The sequence below is a fragment of the Marmota monax genome, unplaced genomic scaffold (genome assembly GCF_021218885.2).
Source record: "Marmota monax isolate L192 unplaced genomic scaffold, Marmota_monax_Labrador192_F-V1.1 WCK01_AAM20220418_F8-fsc00043, whole genome shotgun sequence".
Classification (NCBI taxonomy): Eukaryota; Metazoa; Chordata; class Mammalia; order Rodentia; family Sciuridae; genus Marmota; species Marmota monax.
The window spans coordinates 14,849,967-14,866,333 of record NW_026691982.1 but is presented as its reverse complement, the minus strand read 5'-3'; the positions used below and the strand labels follow the sequence as shown (position 1 = coordinate 14,866,333).

At 35.3% G+C, this 16,367-nt stretch overlaps 1 protein-coding gene across 5 annotated transcripts in view; it reads right to left on the bottom strand.

Moving 5' to 3' along the window:
* Cdk8 (cyclin dependent kinase 8) overlaps nucleotides 1-16,367 on the bottom strand; it is a 171,870-nt gene that overhangs the window by 22,657 nt on the left and 132,846 nt on the right. For 3 of the 5 annotated variants that reach the window (XR_009227177.1, XR_009227181.1, XR_009227178.1), the window contains exon 13: nucleotides 1,471-1,559. The gene's annotated coding sequence lies outside the window, so the exon portion shown is untranslated. Of the gene's footprint in view, nucleotides 1-1,270; nucleotides 1,358-1,470; nucleotides 1,560-16,367 lie in introns of all 5 variants that reach the window. The other 2 variants (XR_009227182.1, XR_009227183.1) reach the window with 1 other exon arrangement.

Here is a 16,367-nt window from a genome sequence, read left to right as displayed (position 1 = left end):
TCTGATGTTTAATTTCAATTAAAATACCCTAAGTATCTTAGTATAATGGGAAAAAAAGTGGTCAACTTCTTTGAGAACCTGTGTGGTGTACAGCTGAATAAGAAGACAGGTGTGGGGGAAATTATTTTCCTTGTTATTTAATTCTGGATGAAGTAAGGGTAAATAGTTCACTGTGCTTAGAAATTTTCAATGCTTTGAGTAGATGTCAAAAATTGAAATGGCTAAGGAACTTCCTCTGGGAAGAGAAAAAGCAATGGAAATCTATTTTAAAAAAATCACAAAGTTAAGATAGTCCTTTCCTTATTGCCTGTCATTCTTCCTCTTATGTTCTGCTCACTTTGGGAGGCAGCCAATGAGAATCCGTAGCTTTAAGCATCATCTTTCTAAATCAATCCATTTAACAAATTTGATTGTACCATTTTCTGCCAGCCACTGTGCCTGGTGCCATTGGGGCATATATAAGGTAAGAAGGTCACAGAGTAGTGAGTAGATAACAGCAGGAGAAACGGGGAATTGTGGATCCCACCGAGACCCTTTAAAAGGCTCAACTAACCCACAAAGATAGATATTGGAACTCTGTAAAGACACCTGTTTTAGCTGCAGATTTTACCTCGCAGACCCCTATTTGTATCAGAACCTACCACCCTTCCTGCCACAGAAGGGAAAATCTGAGACACCAACAGAAGAGAACTGATTTGCCCCAACTGTGCCCCAATAGACCAACTCAGGTCAGAACACAGTTCTAGGATCCCTCCTCAGAACATTTCCCTCCTGTCGGGGGCTAAGAGCCCATTTCCATCTGAATAAATCATCATTTAGTATAAAATACCATGAAAGAAATCAAGTTACAAAGGAAAAACTGTCAGGCATTTTTTCAAGTTGGTTTGGCAGTTACTGGTTGAAAAAGACTATTATAAACATGGTGGCTCTAGATATACTTGCCCTTAAAAATGGGAAAAGAAAACAAACAAGCCCCGAGGAAATACAATCTGTTAAATTCATCTTTTAAAAGTTTTCTTTAATGGTCTTCTGCTTAGCGCACAGGACATTTTCTTGCCTAGAAAAATGAATATCTAATGTGGGGGAGGAACTGAGTAGCAGGGCCAATGAAGCTCTGATTAATGTCAATGCTGGGCCACCAGCCCTGGCAGGGACTTTCTGGCTCATAGAGAAAGGACTGCCTTGGAAAGGAAAGCAGGGATGTTCTTTAGGGATAGGAATGTGTTGGGAGAAATTCCTTTTAAGCCAGGGTATGAAGAAGTTACTGGACCTCCCCATTGCAGCAGTTTCAAAGGCAGTGAGCTCCAATTTCCCTCAGAACCAGTGGTGTCATTTGCCAACAAGAGCAGCTGTTTTGCTGTCAAAAAACAAAAGAAGAGGAAAAAAAAACCACTGACTTAAAGAAGGCAGTGGATATTTTTACTGTGCAAAGGATAATTTCAACACATCTGGGCAAGATCTTAAACTTACCAACTGCATAATCTAAGACTTTCATGCTTCCTAGGGATGTTTTATTGAATTGCTTCCAAGTTTTATCACTTTATTTCCAATTTGTAGCCCTGGGAACAGAACAAAAATGATTTTGTGAATCATGGGAAATGATTCAAGCTGGGTACAATTTGATATTAACTGAAGGTACTCAGGAGCCACAAAGGAACTGAGCACTTTTTCCTAGATTCTGAAATGGGATCTGAAGTGGCAAATGGTTATTTTTTCCTCTTAATTTAATAAAATGACAGAACAAGTTAAGTTATTAAAGATCTGACACCCCACTAGGATTCTGAACTACTGGGTAAATTGAATTACTTTTTCCAAATAATACAGAAGGGGAAAATGAAAGCATGCAAGTTATGGTGCCTAAGAATAAATGGAGAAAACATGTTTAGTTTTATGAAGAAATCAAATCTGTGAGACTTTTTTTTTTAAAGAACGAATTAGGATTAAAGAGAAAAAGAACATTTCTTTATAATATGCCTTGTAAATGGCCTTCCTGGTATGTGTGGCTTAGGAAATACCTGCAATCTATGTGGTCACATCATTATGAAAAGAATGACACTGCCTTTGAAAAATGCATGTATGCCACATGTGAAAACATGAAAAAAAATGAGCATTCTCATTTAGCCCAAACCCGTGTTAATGAATAGCACAATGTTTTAATGTATAATGTGTGTTCTTGTGGCATATTCTTAGAATTGTTGGCCTGGTTTTATACAGTTGCTCCGAAGTGTGAGGGCGGGGGTACTGGTTTCAGCACCTACTAACCATACCAAAATCTGCAAATGCTCCAGTCCCTTATATAAAAATGGCGTAGTATTTTCATAGAACACACATACATCCTTCTATAAACTGTCATCTCTAGGTGACTTATAATAATGTAATGCTATGTAAATAGTTGTTATACTATATTGTTTAGGGAATAATGATGAGCAGAAATGTCTGTACATGCTCAGCACAGAAGCAACTTAAAAAAACAAATTAAGTGGATTCAATCTGTGGCTATGAAACCCACAGATAGGGAGGGCTGATTGTATTTTGTTCTGAATTAATTTCTACCTCCCACCAGGGAAAAATACTTGGAAATACATTCAAGTGTGCATATGGCATTACATGCTTAAGAAGAAAATGATGGTGGAAGTTACTGCTTCAATATAAAGTAAGTTTTTCTCTAAATATTGTCACTCAAAATGTTGTTCATAAGCAACATCTTATATAGTTTAGTTGAGGAAGACACAATGGTCTAAAATGAGGTTATCAGATTAAACCAGAAATAAAAATGTCCACTTAACTTTAAATTTCAAATAAACAACATTTTTTTATGAATAGATATGTCCCATGCAACATTTGGAACATTATTATACTAAAAATAATTTTGTCATTTATTGAAAATTTAACTGAACAACTTGTATTTTATCCTATAATCCTAGTCTAAAATGACCTTGAAATATTAGTTTTGGATGCTTACAGAGGTCACCTGATGGAATGGGTATTTAAAAAAAGACAAAGAAATTGAACAGGTTTATTAGATAGTAATTATTTGGGGGGTTTGATGCACCCAATAATAGTTGCTGGATATATTTTAAATAAGCCTTATAAAAAATCACTTAAAAAGCATACAATAAGTGTTTTTCATATGGTGATTGCCAGATGGAAAACAAAAGAAATGACAACTGTTTTCTACAATGTGAATAAATACTTAATCCCTGGGTAAAATTTCCAGTGATGCAACATACATAAAAAGTCAAATACCATATATCAAATACCTTTGATGGCACAAAAATGATTATTTTAGATAATTAAAAAGAAAGTAAAATCACAAAATCATTCATGTCAAAGATGTTTGTAAGAATTTAAATAGAGGCCTGCACCACTACTGCCATTGCTGCTGCCTCTGATTCTGCTGCTGCCAGCCTGAGATTGCCTGGAGGTCTTCTTTCTGAGTGCTGCTGCCACGGAAGAAACCACTGCCCCGAATGCAAATGAAACCAACACTGCTGCTAACCCCTGAAGATCACCTGCTGCCCCCACAGCTGCAGTTGCAGCTGCCATTGTAGCCACGGCTACTGCCAACCCACTGCCTGCTGCCAACAAACACCGCCACTACTACTGCTACCACGGGGAGACTCCAGGTTTGGTTGCACATGGTTGCACCCATTTTGGGATACCAGCCAGGGCCTGGGGCCTGGGTGCCAGCAGGTTTGCCACCACAAGAGCCTCTGTCTGGGGACTCCAGCTGGGACTTGCAGGTCCAGTGTGGGGGTGCCTGTGGGTTTGGAGGAGCCTAGGGTCTTCTTGCTGAGTATGCTGGTAGCCTTTGACTTGCTGCTATATCTCGGAGATGCTCCTTTGCATGAGAGTATCCCTAGTGCTCTCTCTGCAAGTAGGAGCACATTGAGATCTTGGGACTGCAGCATGGCCGAGACTGAGGTATCTGAAGCCCAGATCAGTGGGATAGAGACTGGGTTTACAAGGGCTGATCTGAGTTTAGTGATCCCAAGAGATGTCAGAGATGAGGCTGAGAAACACTGACAGAGACAGTTCTACTTTCCAGCAAGATTTATTTTATTTTTTGATTCACCAATATCTCTACCATATTTGGAACAGGATGTTTTTTATGCATCAGTGTGTGGAGGACAATGATATATGAATGGTATTTTGCATTTTTGTTGTATTCTTATGTCGTTAATTTTTTCTCTTTGTCCGTATTCTTCCTCTTTCTTGTCTATTTTCTTGGATTTTCTTTCCAAAGTTTCTCCAACCACCAGCCAATCTCTATCGGCTCCTCTTCCACTCTTCCTATGAATTTTTACTTCTAGCCTCTCTCTTCCTCCCTCGTGAATGTTGCATACTATACTACCTCTGTTCTCTCATCCACCATTTGAAATTGTAAATCGTTTTAACAATTATTCTGTTTGTACTATAGATAGTTATTGAACTCATCATTTTGGTTTAATGCAAGAAAGCAGTATACGCCTAGGTGGGAGCTATTAGGTTTAAAACTATATATTCTGTACATTGGGTGCTGTTGATATTGGTCTCACCAGTACAGGGGAAGCACTATAAATCTTCAGGGACACTATAGGTCTACAGGGTAGAATTTATCCTATCATAGATCCATACTTTTACATGGGAAAACACAATACCAACATGAAAAAACAAGGGAATAGAGCACCCCAAATAAACCAAGATGTTTCAACAACAGAAGCCACTGAAAACAGTCAAAGAAATGTCCAAGGAGGAGTTCAGATTGTATACAGTTAAATTGGTATGTGAAGTAAAGGACAGTGTAAGGAGTGAAATCAAAGAAAAAATACAGGAAGTGAAAGACTACTTCAATAAAGAGGTAGAGATTGTGAACAAATAAAAAGCAGAAATCCTCAAAATGAAGAAATCAATAAACAAAATTATAAATTCAATAGAAAGCATCACCAACAAACTAGACCACTTGGAAGAAAGAACCTCAGACAATGAAGACAAAATATATAATCTTGAAAATAGAATTGAACATGCAGAGAAGATGGTAAGAAATAATTCAAGAATTATGGGATAACATGAAAAGACCAAATTTAAGAGTTATCAGAAAAGATGAAGGAGCAGAGATACAAACCAAAGGAAGACACAATCTTTTCAATGATATAATGGTAGAAAATTTTCCAAACCTAAAGAATGGAATGGAAAATCAAATACAAGACGTTTACAGGACCCCAAATGTACAAAATTACAGAAGACCCACACCAAGACACATTATGAGAATGACTAACACAGAAAATAAAGATAAAATCTTAAAGGCTGTGAAAGAAAAAAAATAAAATTTAAAAAGAGTTTAAATAGAATCATTTCATATAGGTGAGAGTGGGCAAAGTGATATTTTAAAATAATCTGTTTATTTGATGTTATTTTATATATTTATAACTTAATGGGAAATTATAAGCAGATATTTTAGTATTTTATCTCTACTCCTTAAAATATGAGTGTATGTGTGTGTGTGTTTCTTTTTTGAATCTTATCTTGAATTTCACTGGGAAACCAGAGAATCATATTATATAGTCAGATTGCCTTGTGTTTGAACATATGTCCAAAATATGTGTGTATGAAAAAAATATTTTAACAATTATGAACGTAGTGTCCATAAATTTCAGAAAACTGAATTCTCATACTGTCTTATGAGGATCAAACTCTGATATAACTCAATGATAATAAATCTTTTAAGATGTGTAAGACACTTTAAGGTTTCACCCATCTAACAAATTATTATAAGTACAAATACCACTTCCAGTTAAGAGAGAATAATGGCACCAACTTTTCCTTTTGTCATAAACAATTAGAAATTTGGACAAAATATATATTAAAAACTGCTTTTCAGACATTAGACCAAAAGCAGCATGGTATTGTAGACCCTAAAAACAAATAAGGTGAGTTTTACTTCTGCATGAGTTTACTGCTTGAAAGCAGTTTGTTGGCTGCAGTGTAAGAAGGACACCAAAATAAAGACCAGTGGTCTTGGTGTGCTGAGCATAAAAAAAAAGATCAGGTGGCTAGAATTTAAGGACCAGTATGGGGGATGAATAAGTTAGGGAGAGAGAGGAGAGAGGGAAAGAGAGAGGATGGGGGGGAGCAACACACTCTGGATACTTAAAAGTTCCCCTCAAGTCTTTGAACACTGATATGAGTACTGATCTATGCATGAGAGAAAGCCTCTTGGAATTTAATGACATAACAATAAAGATATCCAAAGTAAAATATGAAGAAAATAAATATTTAAAATAAAGAAACAGAATACAAATGAGTTGTAGGACAATATAAAAGTGTCTAACACACATAACTAGAGTCCTACAAGGGGGAAGGGACAGAAAAATATTTGGTAAAGTAATGGCCAAAGTTTTTCTAAATATGGTGAAAAGGTTAAGCCAACAGGTCCAGAAAATCCCCAAAAGGTCAAAAGGTATAAATTTATTGAAAAAAAAATAAGACCACAGGGTCTGGGGTTGTAGTTCAGTGGCAGAGTACTTGCCTAGCATGTATGAGCCACTGGTTCCATCCTCAGCACCACATAAAAAATAAATAAATAAAATAAAGGTATTGTATCCACATACAAAAAAAAAAAAACTATAATCACTGAAAAACAGTGAGAACCAGGAAATCTTGAAAGCATCCAAAAAAATAAAAATTTACATTAGGCACAAAAGGAATATAAGAACAACTTTTCAATGAAATTATGCAAGCAGAGATAATGAAAGATATCTTTAAAGTAGAACCACTGACCCATGATAATACCTTTTAAAATTGAAGACAAAACTGAGAATTTTTCAAATAAAAGCTGAGATAATTCATTGTCTACAAATTTACACTATAAGAAAAATTAAAGGAAGTTCTTTGAACAAAAGAAAAATGGATATTAAGATATATAATTTTCAAAAATTTTATCCCCCTTTACGGTTGTCAATTTGCTTTATTGGTATTCTTTGATACAAAAAAAGTTCTTAATTTTGATAAAATCTAATTTATCTAATTTCTTTTTTGTTGCCTGTGCTTTGGTGTCATATCCATGAAATTACTGTCAAATTTAATGGCATAAAATTTTTATTTAATGTTTAATTTAATGTTTAGTTAATGTTTTCTTCAAAGAGTTTTGTAATTTTAGCTCTGAAGTTCAGGTATTTGTATATGTTGTAAGTTAAAAGTCCAATTTCATTATTTTGCCTAGAGACAGCCAGTTTGCCCAGTACCATTTATCAAAAACTGTCCTTGTTCCATTGAATAGTCTTGACTCACTTCTTAAAAATCAGTGGCTATATTTGTGAGGGTTCATTTCTGGACATTGTATTCTGTTTCACTGAGTTTATGTGTCCGTATGTCAGCACCACTCTACTTCAGTTGCTGTAGCTCAATAGGAAGTTTCAGAGCCAGGGAGTGTAGTCTGACAACTATATTCTTCCTTTTGGGGGATATTTTTCTTTTGCTATTCAGGGCCCCTTGTAATTCTATATGAATTTTTAGACCCACTTTTCCAACTCTGCAAAAAGGCTGTTGGAATTTTGATAGGGACTGCATTGAATCTGTAGGTTGCTTTGGACAGTACTGACATCTTAGCAATGTTGTCTTCTATTCATGAAGCTGGGATTTCTTTCCATTTATTGTAGCAATGTGCTACAATTTTCTGTGTACAAGTCTCATCTTCTTGGTTAGATTTATTCCTAAGTATTTAATTCTTTTAGGTGCTACTGTAACTGGAATTGTTTCCCTAATTTCCTTTTTTATGGTTTACTGCTGGTGAAAGGAAACACAACTGATTGTTGCATGTTTATTTTGTATCCTGCAACTTTGCTGAATTTGTTTATTACCTCTGAGAGATTTTTTTGTAGATTTTTTGAGATTTTCTACAAATATCATCATGACATTAGCAATTATAAATGGTTTGCCTCTTCCTTTCCAATTTAGACATCTTTTATTTCTTTTTCTTAATAACTCTGACTAGAATTTCTGGTATAATGTTGAAGAGGAGTGGTAAAAGCAGGCATCCTTGTATTGTTTCTGATCACAAAGAGAAAGCTTTTAGTTTTTCACCTTTGAGTATGAAGTTAGGGTGGGTTTTGCATAAATACGTTTTATCATGTTGAGGAATTTTCTCATTATTCCTCGTTTTATGAGAATATTGTTTTAATCATGAAAGGGTGTTTCAAATTCCTTTTCTGCATTCATTGAGATGATCATGTTAATTTCCCCTTGATTCAATTAATCTGATGTATTACACTGACTGGTCTTTTTATGTTGAACTACCCTTTAAGGGGAGGAAAGATTGAGTAGGAAAACAGAGGATATTTTGAGGTTATTATTTGATATATAAATGTTTATAATTGTTATATCTTCTTTCTGTATTGTTTTATTAATATACAATGTACTATTCTTTCGTAATGTTTTGAATTTAAAGACTATTTTGTCTGATACTTTCTAGGACTTCACTGCAGATATCAAAATCCAAGCTCAAATTCTCTTCATTTTTTGGTTGGTTCTTGGCATCAAACTCAGGTCTTTGCACATACTAGGCAAGTATTCTACTACAGGGCTTTACCCCCAGCCTCTCAAGTGCCTTATATGAAATAACATGACATCTACACATAACCTATCCACATTCTCCCATATACTTTAAATCTACTCAAGGAGAATTATAATACCTTATAATGCAAAGATTATATAAATAGTTGTTATACTATATAGCCTAGGGAATGACAAGAAAAATAGAGTATACATATTCCATAGAGACACAATCATTGTAGGCCTAACTACATAGTACATAAATCCACACTTGATTGAATTAGTGAATGCAGAACCCACAAATATGGAGGGCTGACTATATTGCTACCCCACTCTCTTCTGATTACTCATTTCTGGTTTAATGTGTTTAATGGTAAGAGGGACTGACTTGTGACAATTTACTATTAGTTTTCTATAAGCCTGACTATTTTTAGGGCCCTTATTTTCTGCATTACTGCCTTCTTTTGTGTTTAACTAATTTTATGTAGTAAAGTGTTCTGACTCCCTTATTTCCTTTTCTGTACTTTCAATAGATATTTTCCTTGTAGTTATCATATGGATCACATTTAACAACCTAAAGTTAATACAACCTAATTAAATTTATACCAAGACAACTTTGGTAATATTAAAAAAATGCTCTTACTGAACCACTGCCCTTCTCATTTAGTGATATTATACATTATATCTTTATATATTTTGTGCTCAATAATAGGGGTTAATCAATTTTATAAGGGTAAAAAGTAGAGTTACAGATCAAACTTAAAATAATATTGGCTTTTATATTTACCCATGAATTTTTCTTTCAGAGATCTATATATGGTTCTGAGTTACTGTTGACCATTATTGTATGTTGAAACTGAGACTCCCTTTAGCATTTATTATAGGATAGGTCTAGTGGTAATAAACTCTCCCAGTTCTGAGGATGTCTTAACTTTTCCCTCATTTTTGGATGAAAGTTTTGCCAGATACAGAATTCTTGTTTGATAATTGTTTATTTGTTTTCTTTCAGCACTTTATTTAAATCCACTATCTCTGGCCTCTAAAGTTTCCCATGAGAAAACAGCTTATAGTCTTATTGAGGAGCCTTTGTATGGGTCAAGTCACTTCTCTCTTTCTGCTTTCAAGATTCTTTTGTCTTTCAACAGTTTGATACTACTTATCTTTGCACAGGTATCTCTACTTAGAGTTCATTCAATCAGGTGGATGATTCTTGGATTTTTATATTCAAATCTTTCATCCAATTTGTCAAGTTTTAACCTTTATTTCTTCAAATAATCTCTACTCCCTTTTCATTCTCTTTTCTCATTCTGGAATTCCCATAATGCATATGTCCATCCACATTTCACAGGTCTTAGTCACTTCTCTTCATTCTTTAAAAAATAATAATAATAATTTCTGTTTCTCACACTTGAAATTTTCAATGATCCTATCTTCAGGTTCACTGATTCTTTTGCATGCTCATATCTACTTTTGAACCTTTCAATTTTTTTTAAATTTTGTATTTCTTGTTATTTTGTTGTTTTAAACTGGACATTTGAATCTCATAATATGGAAGCTCTGGAAAATATATTCTACTGTGTTAGTCAGCTTTGTCACTGAACCAAAATACTTTATAAGAATATCTTAAAGGGGGGAAAATGTATTTTGGTTCATAGTTTCAGAGGTTCAGTCCTTGGTGGCACAAATCCACTTCTTTGGGCCCAAGGTGAGGCAAAATATCCTGGCAAAAAGACATGGCAGAGAGCTCTGCTCTGTTCATGACAGCAAGGAAGCAGAGAAAAAAGGAGAAGGGGAAGATGAACCTTCCAGGGCACACCCTCAGTGACTCACCCACCTCCAGCCACACCACATCTGCCTATAGTTACTACCCAATGAATGCATTTGAACTAGGATAGACTGATCAGGTTATGGTCTTCATAATCTAACAATTCAACCTCTGGATATTCCTGCATTAACACAGGAGCTTTTATGGGACATTTCATATCTAACTCATAATACCTCATTACCCAGGGTTTACTTTTTTGTTTTGTTTTTACTGCATGGTGTTTCTGTGCCAGGAAATCACCTGGAGGTAAAAACTTACTGTCTTAGGTTGTTTCTGAGCTTGTGTCTTTCCCCGGGAATGTGTGATGGCTTTCTAAATTCCCCCATATTTATACTTAGTTTTGAATGCCATCCTCCACCAAAAAAAAAAAAAAAAAAAAACTGATTCAGATGGTGGGCACTGATACAACGGCATCCAAACTCCTTGTCCACTGCTCAGTGATCCAACTTAACAATCAATAGTCAGAACACAGAAATCTCAATAGTTGAAGGACAAGGTCATTATTGCCCATCATGAGTCCAGCAAGTTGTGCCAAAAATGATAGCTGCCAATCCCCAGATGCCTGACACCTCACTGAAAGCTGAAATCAACTACAATTTACCAGATAAGCTGTTTTCTTGAGGTTGCAAGTGTTCAAAAAAACAACAATAAAACAAACACACAAATAAAAACCCAATACTCCAGAATTCCAAAATAGTTACTTCAAGCTGTTTCTGCCAGTATGATTGTTGTCGAGGGGGAGAGATGGATTTCTGAAAGTTCCTTCTGCCATCTTCCCTGACATCACTCCACTGCAAGACTAACAAAGAGCAGAAGAACTAATATAGTCTTGGGGTAATAGAAGCTCTACCATTGTTTTCCCTAAATAAACATTACATATTTTAAGCTTCATGACTGATGGGATTGAGAATTATGTGTTTGGCGCATCAAAAGCCACATAGAAAATATTAGAGCCTATGTGATCTTTTTAGTAAAGATAACACATCTGGCACAACAGCTGCAATTGGGGCTATTCATTTTACATGAAGTATCAACCTACCAACCATTCTGATGCTCTTTCACATCATACTTCGGATTGATAATTGGCTCATCACCTTATTTTTTTCAAGACTTCTAAAGCAAGTTAATGAAAGCCAGTCAATTCTATAATTTTTGAAATGTCATTTTTCTGTACTGTTCAAGTGCTCCAGAAATGCTGGGTAATGCAGCAATTCACCTTCTACCTCTCTCATCCCAAACTAACATGGGGAAAATCCCAGTAACTATGACCCCATTTCCCCATGATCAATGAGTTCTTTATTGCCAACTAATTTCAAGGACCCACTTAAATAACAACTCTTTTAGACTAGATTTACACTTCCTTAAAGCAGAAACTGAGACAAAGAATTGTGTGCAGGTGATTTGCTTGTGAGTGTGATTTCATAGATCAGTGATGTGAGATAAGGAAGAAATTGAAAAGGGAAACAAAACCAATGGATTGAGGCATTATTTAATTAGTTAGATCTATGGGCAGAGGAACTCTGTTCACCAGGACTTTCTGAATTATGAAACACATCTTGAGTGGGGAACAAAGGAAAAAGCATCTACCCATATATTCCTTTAATTCCTTGGTAAAGGTATTAGCTCCCCAGCATGCCCAACATGTCTGGATTGTGCCCATCATGAGTCCAGCAAGTTGTGTTCAGAATGGATTCCTACAAACATTCCATACTGAAACAGAGTTTCATGGCAGAAAGGGACATAGATTTACATGGGCCAACGCAAAGCCCTTGCCTCAGCCTAGTCAAAGTCCAGGTAGAACTAGTTACCACAGCAGTGGTTAGAAGAAGGGGACAAGTGGATTTGGAGGGGTGAACAAGAGGAGCTCAGTATAACTCAGCATAGTTCTGTGGTCTGGATATATTATATTTCCTAAAACCCATGTGTTGAAGACCAGTCCCCAACATGAAAAGTTTGAGAAGTAGTGGACCATTAAGTGGTAATTAGGTCACAGGGGCTCCTCCCTCATGAAGAGATTGGTGTACTTCCCATGAGAGTCAGTCAGTTATTATAAGAGCAGGTTGTTATAAAGCAAGCCTGGTTCCCCTCACTCCCCTGCACATGTGCTCCTGTTGTATGCACCCTCTTGTCCTGCTTTTTACCATAAGTTGAAGCTGCACTAGTCCATCAACAGAAGCTGAGTAGAAACAGCCACACAATCTTGATTTCCCAGCCTCCAGAACTGTGAGCCAAAATAAGCCTGTTTTCTTTATAAATTATCCAGTCACAGGTATTCTCTTATAGTAACAGAAAAATGAAGTAAGACAAATAATGAAAACCTATGATTAACCCAAACCAGGGGAAATTGCTAGTTGTCTATTTTAGCATATTTTCTACCAATGAAGAAACTTGACTGATTCAGTTACTGCATATTAATCAATCTGACTTTAGGACCTATTAAACTAGTATCTGTTTTCAAATCTATTAAAACCATTAGATGTGCTTCTAACAGATATTAATAGTAACTAGTAAAATATAAATTCATATTGTTCTTTACAACATAAATAGGAAAACACACAAACTACTTTATTTGAAAATAAGATAGCCCTCACTGGTCCCCAAGCTCACCAACTTGATCTCTGGCTATTGCTGCCCAGTATATGTTTTATGCTCTAGGCAAAATGTCCACTTTCACAGCTATGATCAACAAAGCTTATTACTTTCTTTGGGCCTGGAAGCTAAAGACCTAGATTCAAATATGAGGTAACATGTTGTTGATTAAGCAGGGTATGACCTCTCTGAACATCAATTTCCTCATCTATAAAATGAGAAAAATAATACTTAACTCAGTTTTTAAAATTTATTTATTCTAATTTGTTATACCTGAGAACAGAATGCATTTCAATTCATAGTACACATATAGAGCATAATTTTTCATTTCTTTGGTTGTACACAAAGTAGAATCACACCATTCCTGTCTTCATACATGTACTTAGGGTAATGATGGCCATCTCATTCCACCATCTTTCCTATCCCCATGCCCCCTCCCTTCCTCTACAACCCTTTTGCCCTATCCAAAGTTACTCCATTCCTCCCATGCTCTACCCCCCTCCCATTATGGATCAGCATCAACATATTAGAGAAAATATCCAGCCTTTAGTTTTTGGGGATTGGCTTACTTCACTTAGCATGATATTCTCCAACACCATCCATCCATTTACCTGCAAATGCCATGATTTTATTCTCTTTTAATGCTGAATAATATTCCATTGTGTATATGTACCACAGTTTCTTTATCTATTCATCTATGGAAGGGCATCTAGGTTGGTTCCACAATTTAGCTAGCTATTGTGACTTGTGCTGTTATAAACATTGATGTGGCTGCATCTCTGTAGTATGCTGTTTTTAAGTCCTTTGGGTATAAACCGAGGAGTGGGATAGCTGGGTCAAATGGTGGTTCCATTAATTTAAGTTTTCCACGGAATCTCCATACTGTTTTCCAGATTGGTTGCACCAATTTGCAGTCCCATCAGCAATGTATGAGTGTACCTTTTCCCCCATGTCCTCCCCAACACTTACTGTTGTTTGTACTTAATAGCTGCCATTCTGATTAGTGTGAGATGAAATCTTAAGAGTAGTTTTGATTTGCAAGAAATGCTAGAGATGTTGAACATTTTTTCATATATTTGTTGATTGATTGTGTATCATCTTGTGGGAAGTGTCTGTTTAGTTCCTTAGCCCATTTATTGATTGGGTTATTTGGTTTTTGGTGTTAAGTTTTTTGAGTTCTTTACAAATCATAGAGATTAGTGTTCTATCTGATGTGTGTGTGGTAAAAATTTGTTCCCAAATTATAGGCTCTCTCTTCACTTCACTGATTGCTTCTTTTGCTGAGAAGAAGCTTTTCAGTTTGAATCCATCCCATTTATTGATTCTTGATTTTATTTCTTATGCTATAAGAATCTTGTTAAAGGCAGCTGGAGCCTAATCAAACATGATGGATATTTGGGCCTAGTTTTTCTTCTATTAGGCGTAGAGTCTCTAGTCTAATTCCTAGGTCCTGGATCCACTTTGAGTTTTTGTGCATGGAGAGAGACAGGGACTTAATTTCATTTTGCTGCCTATGGATTTCCAGTTTTCCCTATACCATTTGTTGTAAAGGCTATCTTATCTACAGTTTATGTTTTTGGCGCCTTTGACTAGTATGATATAATTGTATTAATGTGGGTTTGTCTTTGTGTCTTCTATTCTGTACCATTGGTCTACCAGTCTGTTTTGGTGCCAATACCATGTTGTTTTATTATTATGGCTCTGTAGTATAGTTTAAGGTCTGGTATAGAGATGCCACCTGCTTCATTTTTATTGCTAAGAGTTGCTTTAGCTATTCTGGGTCTCTTATTTTTCCAGATGAATTTCATGATTGCTTTTTCTATTTTTATGAGGAATGTCTTTGGGATTTTGATTGGAATTGCATTAAATCTGTATAGTCCTTTTGATAATTTTGCCTATCCAAGAACAAGGGAGATCTTTCCATTGTAGAGACCTTTCACCTCTTCCAAAGGGTTTGTTGTTGTTGTTGTTGTTGGTTTTTATTTTAGGCTATTGTAAATGGGGTAGTTTTTAGACTCAGTTTTTGTAAGAAATAATATTATGAGTACAACACTTAGCACAGTGCTGGTTACATGGTTACTTTAAGGTGTTGCATAATCATGAAATTGTGATTAGATAGTGCCTTGTAGCATTTCTGTGACTCAGTGAAAGTATTATAGTTATTAGGATTCTTAGAATTTACAGGTGTTTGAAAAAGTTGCAAGATTATAGTCTGTAACTGGCAGGGCCAAGCCCTAGGACTGCTGACACCAAACTTTATGTTCTTTCAGATTCTTTACATCAATCCTCAGCTCCCTAAGAAACCTTTTCAACATGCTGATTTCTCTTTATCAAGAGAAAGTATGCTTCTTAACATTCCTTGTAGTGTTTGATCCACAATGGATTCTGTTGTTGTATTACCTATGTGTATATCCTGACCCCTCAAATTTAACTTCCTTGAGTGTTTGAGGATAGTGATTATGGTGGGTTTCAGTTGTTTGGCCATAAGTCCTAACAGACTATAAAGCAAATACAAATGCTCATTAAGTAACTAGGTAATGAATTTAATTCTATTGATCCCTCAAAATGCATTTCAGGTTATGAGAAAATTCATAGCTGCCCCTAGGTGAGATGAATATTGTGTAGAGTATTAATTATTCAGTAACATTTTGTGAAACAGGCACCCTGAACCTTTGTAGAATTTAAAAAGAAAGGTAAGTGAAGACTATTGTGTTCAGAAATTGCTTTAAATATTTTAGCCCTGAGATTATCATGGCTCCCGCATTCTACTTGTACTCATGTAAATGTACCAAGTTTGGTCATAAAATGATCCAGAAAGTTTAACTTACCTGCTAGAGGAATTAGGTCATATTATAATTCTTAAGAAAAAAAATAAATGTTATACACACAAACACAGAGTATAGACTGCCTAATAATAGCTAACATCTAATGAATGTCTATATGCTAGTTCTGAAATAAGTGCTTTACACATAAATTTAAGCAAATGAACTTGGAGGTATACTTTACATACAATGCAAATTACCAATTTAAAATATACAAGTTTTGAATTTTGAAAAATGAATACATGTAACAACCACATGTATTCATTTTTCAAAATGAATGTTCTTACTGAACATGCATTTTTTCCTAGTAATATATTCCAGTACTATTTGTTGAAAAGACTATCATTCTCTGATTAAATGCTTTTGTACGTTTGTTGAAAATCAATTGCTTATATGTTTTGGTCTCTTTCTAACTCTTAATTTTGCTCTCTTAACTTGTTTGCCAGTTCTTTCTTCTATACAACCTTGCCTTGATTATTGTAAATTTAGAGTAAAAGTCTAAAATCAGCTAATATATCCTATAATTCTTCATTTTAATTGTTTTGTTTTTCCATACATACTTAAAAGATAATTATTAATTCCTATCAGATAACTCCCCAGAA